General features: G+C 45.7%; 1 long non-coding RNA gene across 1 annotated transcript; it reads left to right on the top strand.

The window, feature by feature from the left end:
- The first annotated feature begins 206 nt into the window (after positions 1-206).
- LOC145003967 (uncharacterized) lies at positions 207-7,453 on the top strand. Its single transcript, XR_013662215.1, has 2 exons — positions 207-2,419; positions 7,323-7,453. It is a non-coding gene; the product is annotated as an uncharacterized LOC145003967 (long non-coding RNA).
- The last annotated feature ends 856 nt before the right edge of the window (positions 7,454-8,309 follow it).

The raw sequence follows: 8,309 nt of genomic DNA, 5'->3' as shown, positions 1-8,309 counted from the left end.
TGATTAAAAGTTTAATTTTAAGTAATTTAAATTTCAAAACCTTAGAGTTTTACAAGTGTAAAATTCAACCCTATACTGTTATATTATTACAAGATTAATATATATATATATATATATATATATATATATATATATATATATATATATATATATATATATATATATATATATAAGATTAAAGCTAGTCTTATCGCTAGTAGGCCTCATTCACAAAGCAGATCTATAAGGTGGGTATAAGGTTGCTGCCTACAAAATGGCGCTTAATGGGTGTACACTCACACCCACCGCTTGCTTGATTGGTGGAGGGTCGTTAGCCGTTCGGATAGGATAGGGAACTTAATACCTCATTACAAGTATAATGAATATGGCAAAGTAACTACCATTTTTTTTACAAATTCCCAATCTTAGTTACTTTAGGGCAAAATGTGAAAATGATGCTATTCCATGGAATTAGACTTTGTACCCTTGTCAAACGTTAGTGGAGCGTGCGAGGTTAACCGGCACACTAATTTGGGATTGATATTGAATGCAAAGGGTAGCTCGATGTTTATCATATATCAATGGAGCGTTCATGGCTAACCGACACATTGATTAGGTGATAGAGACATTGACTGCACCATGTTTATTCGCATGGTTATTCACAACTTGTTTGCAATCCTCGGCATCCCAATTGCAAATTTGAAGTGCACATCGACATTTAAACATGCCATTGAAAAGTTCAATGAATCTCAAAGATCTAGGAGTTTTCAAATACATTTAAAACTTAATCTCTTTTTCGTTTTTCATGGTGAGAATTAGTGAATCATCATTCACTTATCTTCAAATTATTTACTTTTAAAGTACGACATCCCTTTCTAAGTTGTAAATAATGTTGTTGCGTCCTAGCCCTAATTTCTCATTTGGGTGTTTAATTAGGGACTCATTTCTAATCAAACTTCATTCCTTTTCTTTATTAGATGTTTGCAAACAAAAACAACAACGCTTCTGGGTCATTCTCGTTGATGAACCTATGTCAAAAAGTGACATTTGATGGGTCAAACTTCAACGAGTGGATGAGGTATATTCACATGATCACTCGCTACGAGGACAAAGAATATGTCCTCGATGAAAAGCTTGAGAAGAACATCCCAGATGTTGGTACTCCTGAAGAGTTGGCCGCCTTTGAGGCCCACGAGCATGATGCTATGAAAGTTCATTGCGTCATGTTGGCCACCATGAACCTCGAAATCCAAAAGTCCTATGATGACATGTATCCGTATGAAATGCATCAGGATTTGCTGGACATGTACCACCAAAGCGCGAGACAAGAGCGCTATGATATCATTACTAACATGATCACCGCTAAGATGGGGAGTGGAGAATCCCTAACCTCTCATTTGCAGAAAATGCAGACGTATGTTGATCGTATTCTCAAACTTAGTGTTAAGTTTAGGAGGATTTGGCTATCGACATAATCCTCCACTCCTTGCCTTCATGCTACAACCAGTTTAGAATGACCTACCACATGAATAAGGAAGAGGTCTCCTTGAGCAAGCTCCAAGGACTACTGATAGCAACCTCAAAGACAAATCTGTTGCACCCTCTTCCGACCCCATAGAAGGAGAGTGCTATTAATTCCACCAGAAGGGCCACTAGAAATGAAGCTACCCTAAGTGTCTGCAAGACCTAAAGGATGGGAAGATTAAGCCCACCTTCGCAGGTACGTATTCTATTAAATCTAATAACTCATCATTTGCTACTTCATGGGTTCTTGATACAGGGTATGGTTACCACATTTGTTCTGATTCGCAAGGCCTAAGAAGAAGTAGGTAGATGGAACATGGGAAGATGAACTTGATTATGGGGAACAAAAGATCATCGCCTGTACCAGAGTTGGAGTTTATTCTTTAGTGTTGAGTAATGGGTTAGGGTTAGATTTAGAAAATTGTTGTTATTCGCAAGATATGGAAAGAAACATTATTTCATTTCATGGATTGTTTAGACAAGGTTTCAGGCCAGGGAGGAGGCGGAGTCTTAAGGGAGGGATCGCGATCAACACAATCCCAGCCGGCAGCCAAGCGGGCCAAGCCCGCTGATCCCAAATCTGCGAGCCAGAAGGGCCGCACTTGTGGAAAGTGCAGCAAGGGTCATGATGGAGTATGTAGTGCTGGATCTTGCTACAAATGTGGCAAGGAGGGGCATATGGCCAAGGACTGCCCCAAGGGGTTTGCAGTATGTTTTCACTACAACCAGACCGGACACCGGAAGGCAGAGTGTCCGCAGTTGCGTGGATCAGCTCAGGGAGCACCTCAGGGATCTACCCCTGCCGCCATCAGAGTTACCGAGAGTCGGCCAGTGAAGGCCGAGGCGCCGAGGGCACGAGGGAGAGCCTTTCAGTTGACCGTGGAAGAGGTTCACACAGCGCCCGATGTCGTGGCTGGTATGTATTCTTTTGTGTATTTATTTTGATGATTGAAATATTATGCTTATATTATGTTATGCGTAGGTACTTTTCTTGTGAATTTTGTACTTGCCTTGGTGTTATTTGACTCGGGTGCGAGTCGGTCTTTTGTATCTTTGGCTTTTAGTCAGCATATTAGTGTTAGTCGCGAGCCGCTAAGTCGGCCTCTGAGAGTTTCCATAGCTGACGAGAGGGTAATATATGCTACAGAGGTGATCCGCGGGTGCATATTCGAGATTTTCGGTGTGGAGTTCCCGATTGACTTGGTTCCTATTGCGATGGGGGATGTCTGTGTCATTGTGGGCATGGACTGGTTGAGCAGATTCGGTGCGGTTATCGCTGTGAGCGACAGCTGGTGACCATACAAGACACTAGTGGGGGAGTTCTTACGGTGTACGGTGAGGGTACCCGTTCTGGATCAATGTTTTGTTCGGCCTCTAGGGTGAGGTAGTGTCTACAGCAGGGCTGTAAGGGTTTTGTGGCGTACATGATGGATACGCGGGTTGATTCCGAGAGGCTGAGGTCAGTGGAGTAGGTTCCGATAGTGCGTGAGTTCCCAGATGTCTTTCCAGAGGAGTTTCCGGGTGTGCCTCCCGTGAGGCAAGTGGAGTTCAGTATCGATTTGGTTCCGGGAGCCGCGCCTATTGCCAAGGTGCCTTATCGACTTGCAGCTTCATAGATGTAAGAGTTGTCCTCACAGCTTCAAGAGCTGTTAGGAAAGGGGTTTATTAGGCTAAGCAACTCGCCGTGGGGAGCGCCTATCCTTTTTGTCAAGAAGAAGGATGGTTCGCACCGGATGTGCATTGATTACCGTGTGTTGAACAAGCTGACGGTCAAGAACCATTACCCGTTGCCGAGGATCGACGATTTGTTCGATCAGTTACAGGGAGCATCTTGGTTCTCCATGATCGATTTGAGGTCTGGATACCATCAGGTGAGGGTGCGAGATGAGGACATTCAGAAGACAGCGTTCAGGACGCGTTATGGGCATTACGAGTTCGTGGTGATGCCTTTCGGCCTCACCAATTCCCCGGCAGTGTTCATGGATCTCATGAACCGAGTGTGCAGGCCGATGTTGGATCAGTCAGTGATTGTATTCATCGATGACATCTTGGTATATTCGAGATCTAGAGAGCAGCATGAGGAGCATTTGAGGGAGATCCTCGGAGTTCTGAGATCGGTGAGGCTTTATGCCAAATTCTCCAAGTGTGATTTCTGGTTGCAAGAGGTCCAGTTCCTGGGACATCTCGTTAACCAGAAAGGGATATTGGTCGACCCGGCCAAAGTTGAGGTGGTGATGAGTTGGGAGGTTCTGAGGTCACCCTCCAAGATCAGGAGTTTTCTAGGGTTGGCCGGTTATTATCGGAGATTTATCAAGGATTTCTCTAAGATTGCAGTGCCACTCACCAAATTGACCTGGAAGGGTGTCGCTTTTTCATGGGGCCCCAAGCAGCCGGCCTCCTTTGAGACGCTTCGCCAAAGGTTATGCGAGGCCCCGGTGTTAGCCCTCCCGGAGGGAATGGAGGACTTTGTGGTATACTGTGACGCATCGATCTTGGGGTTGGGAGCGGTGCTGATGCAGAGAAGGCATGTGATAGCGTACACATCGAGGTAGCTAAAGCCACATGAGATGAGGTATCCCACCCATGACCTAGAGTTGGGGGCAGTGGTGTTCGCCCTCAAGATTTGGCGTCACTATCTGTATGGGGTTCGGTGTACGATATACACGGACCATAAGAGCCTGAAATATTTGATGGATCAGCCCAACCTAAATATGCGGCAAAGGAGGTGGTTGGATGTGGTTAAGGATTATGATTGTGAGATCCTGTACCATCCGGGCAAGGCTAATGTGGTAGTCGACGCCCTGAGTGGTAGGGCGGAAAGCGCCCCGTTGCGAGGTGTATGTTTGCGTTTGACCGTGACGGCTCCGGTGTTGGACACCATTCGTGGAGCACAGACTGAGGTCGTGAGGTCGGAGAACCAGAAGAAGGAGCGAGTGGTAGGGTTGGTATCAGAGTTCGTTACCGAGGGTCGGGGGCTTATGACATTTCAGGGGTGGATTTGGGTGCCGTTTGTCGGAGGGACGCATACCATTTTGATGGAAGAAGCTCATCGGTCGAAATTCTCGATCCATCCTGGGGCCACTAAGATGTATTTGGATCTGAGGAGGGAGTATTGGTGGCCCTGTATGAAGAAGGATGTTGCATGGTTTGTTGAGAGGTGCTTAACCTGCCGTAGGGTTAAGGCCGAGCACCAAAGACCGCATGGTAGGTTGCAGCCGTTGGAGGTTCCCGAATGGAAGTGGGAACAGATTACCATGGATTTTATCACCAAATTGCCAAGGACTGCGAGGGGAGTCGATGTAATTTGGGTGATTATGGACAGGTTGATGAACAGCGCCCACTTCCTTGCTATTAGTGAGAGCTCCTCTGCAGAGAAGTTAGCAGAGATGTACGTGAGCGAAGTGGTATCTCGGCATGGGGTGCCGATCTCGATTGTCTCAGACCTGGATGTACGTTTCACTTCCAGATTCTGGAAGAAGTTTCATGAGGAGCTGGGTACTAGGCTGCATATTAGTACCTCATATCACCCCCAGACAGACGGACAGAGTGAGCGGACGATTCAGACGCTCGAGGACATGCTCCGGGCATGTGTAATGGATTTCGGGGGGAGTTGGGATACGTACTTTCCCTTGGCAGAGTTTTCTTACAACAACAGCCATCATTCGAGCATTGGTATGCCACCCTTTGAGCTGTTGTATGGGAGGAGGTGTCGGACCCCCATTTGCTGGGGAGAAGTCGGACAGTGTGTTATGGGCAGTACTGAGATCGTATTTCAGACGACAGAGCAGATCCAGCAGGTCAGACCGAGGTTGTTGACCGCGCATAGTCGTCAGAAGAGTTATGCAGACAGATGTCAGTCCGAGCTTGAGTTTCAGGTCGGCGACTTTGTGCTCTTGAAGGTCTCTCCTTGGAAAGGAGTGATTCGATTAAGGAAGAGGGCAAGTTGGGGCCCCAATATATTGGTCCATTTCGGGTGATCGCGAGGGTAGGCAGGGTAGCCTATCGTTTGGAATTGCCAGCGGAGTTGGGGCAGATTCACGACACTTTCCATGTGTCGAAATTGCGGAAGTCTATACCCAATGAGTCGGCTGTGGTTCCATTAGAGGATATTCAGGTGTATGCGAGCCTAAATTATGCTGAGAGACCAGTGGCAATCACAGATCGGAAAATCTAGGTTCTAAGGAACAAGGAGGTACCCTTGGTTTTGGTTCAGTGGCAACATCGGAAGGGGTCCGATATGACTTGGGAGCCGGAGCGTGAGATGCGCGAGTAGCATTCGGAGTTATTTGCAGAGCGAGACTTCGAGGGCGAAGTCTAGTTCTAGTGGGGGAGAATTGTAACAGCCCGGATTCCTAGGTATTATTCATTCTTTCATTTTTGGTATTTTGTGAGGAGAATCGGCGAGTTGGAGCTCAAACTCGCCGAGTAGGATCACAATTTTGGACAAGGTTCGCATCTGGACTCGGCGAGTCCAAGGAGTGGACTCGACGAGTCCACGCTGTTTAATGAAACCCTAACTCCCCAGGTTTGGAGCCTATTTAAGGGAACGTATAGCCTCCCATTGTGGCTACTAGTCCCTTGAGAGAACCCTAGGAGAGCTAATTCATTTTGGGAGAGAGTAAGTGACTTTTGGACCTTTGTATTCTTTGTTTAGCAAGAGGAAGGTGGCAAGAGCAAGGAGGAGGTGAGATTTCAGCAGATCCAGAGTCCAGAGGATTCCTATTGAGGTAATGGTTCTAAACTCCTTCAGTTATAGGGTTAATCTTTAGAGTAAGGGTTTTATAACCTCTTTTGAGAGTGACTATGTGAAGCAAATGGTCCCTCTTCGAGTTTGTGCCTAGGATCTGGACTCAAAGAGGTCCAGAGACCTTAACCATTGGAGATTTTTGGGTTATTATGGAGTCATTGGACCTAGGTGGTTATTTTGGGACCAAATCTCCTTTAGATGCCTTGTGGGGGTTATACAAGCATCAAGCTTCGAACTTTACGTGACATTCATGCTTGGGAAGGCCAGATCTATGGTTTGGGAAAGCAGATCTGACCTTAGAAGGTCAATAAAGTTTGTGCATGGCATGAACTCGCCGAGTTGTTCTTGGGACTCGGCGAGTAGGGTTAGGGTTTCACGTAAAGTGTTCAGCTAGTGGACTCGCCGGGTTGGGGGATAACCCAGTGAGTCAGGGAGAGTCAGTATGGGGTTGAGTCAAGCCGGAACTCGCCGAGTTGTTCCTTAGACTCGGCGAGTTGAGTTGTGGTTTCCCTGCAATTCAGGCCTGGTGGAACTCGTCGAGTTAGGGAAGTACTCGACGTGCCAAGAGAGGATCCGAAGGAGTCAGTGAAAGCGTATAGACTCGTCGAATCGCTTTGATGCACTCGCCGAGTCCGGTAAAAGTTGACCGTTGACCAGAGTTGACCAATGTTGACTTGATAGGGTTAGTCAACCTTAGTTGTAAAAGTGGTAATTAGAGATATATTGTATTATAGGGAGATTATAGTGCGGGGGATCGAGCACGAGTGATTCCAGGAATTTGCGAGTTATCGAGATACACGAGGTGAGTTTTCTCACTATACTTTACCTTGAGTAGGTAACTAGAGTTATGTGATACAATTCTTGTATGATATATATGTGTTATGTGTTGCGCTGCATTATTCTACGTGATTTATGCTGTGCATGTTTACAGAGTTAGAACCTGAGGGTTCACAGAATTTGGGTGCACGGACCCACAGAGTTATAGCCTCGAGTGGCTAATATGTGTTATATGTGGTATTTTGGGGAACTCACTAAGCTTTGTGCTTACAGTGTTTGGTATTATTTGTTTCAGGTACTAGTGACGACCGTGGGAAGGCACCGACTTGATCAGTACACACACTCGGGATTTTATGTTATGAGATATTGGGATTTTTGTATGACATGAGTTGTATTTCAAACATGGGTGTTTTTACGAATATTAAATGAATTATGTTTTTATAAAATGCGAAAAATTGTTTTGAAATTTACGGTGTTACAATTGGAGCCAGCAGCAAGGACTACGTCCTCCTTACGGTATGTGTCGGGACTTCTACGATGTTAGCGGAGGAAGTTCAGCCGATCGAGCACTCCCAGTTATCATAGGGAAACTTGCCAATCAGACTTATCAATCCAGAGTCCAAGCAAACCAGATTTGCGAGTTTGATATAAGGATGGAAGAGAACGCAACTGATATCTCTTGCCTAGACATGCTACAACGGAATGCTCAACTCCATACCTAATCCCTCTAGGAACAAATGACTACAGCTCTCTCCGAAATGAGAGATTTGAGGGAGCAACAACCTGCCTTTGATAGGCGTCTCATAGGAGCCACACAATCGGATGCGGAGTCAAGCTCCAAGCATAATCCGCGCAGCAAGTAGTGCTCGCCTAACTCCCAAATTTTGATATAGAATAGGACCATCGGCTAAAAGTCTTACCTTCTTTAACTTTCTGTAATCAAAGACCTTTATAAAGGTCGAAATTTTCTAACTTCGGATGTAACGCAGCCATATGTTTAATATATATAGGGAATACCTCATTCGTGTGTTAAATCGGTGCATTTCATTCGAGTTCATGAGTTTGTTTATTATTATTCAAACTCCATTGGTGAATCAAACTCAAAGTCCTTTGTGGTCAAACCAAATCCTTAAACTATTAAAAATAGTTAACTCATTATCATTCAACTCTCAACCACCACAACTTATAATCTTTTATTTTTATTTCTTGGCAGCGTGATGCCTCCTCGTCCAAACCTAAGACCTGGTCGGGCACGATACCTCCACCACCACCATCTCCATCT

Source organism: Lactuca saligna, chromosome 7, assembly GCF_052625555.1.
Source record: "Lactuca saligna cultivar CGN05327 chromosome 7, ASM5262555v1, whole genome shotgun sequence".
Lineage (NCBI taxonomy): Eukaryota > Viridiplantae > Streptophyta > Magnoliopsida > Asterales > Asteraceae > Lactuca > Lactuca saligna.
Note: the sequence above shows the minus strand (reverse complement) of the source record. Positions and strands in the feature narration are given on the sequence as shown.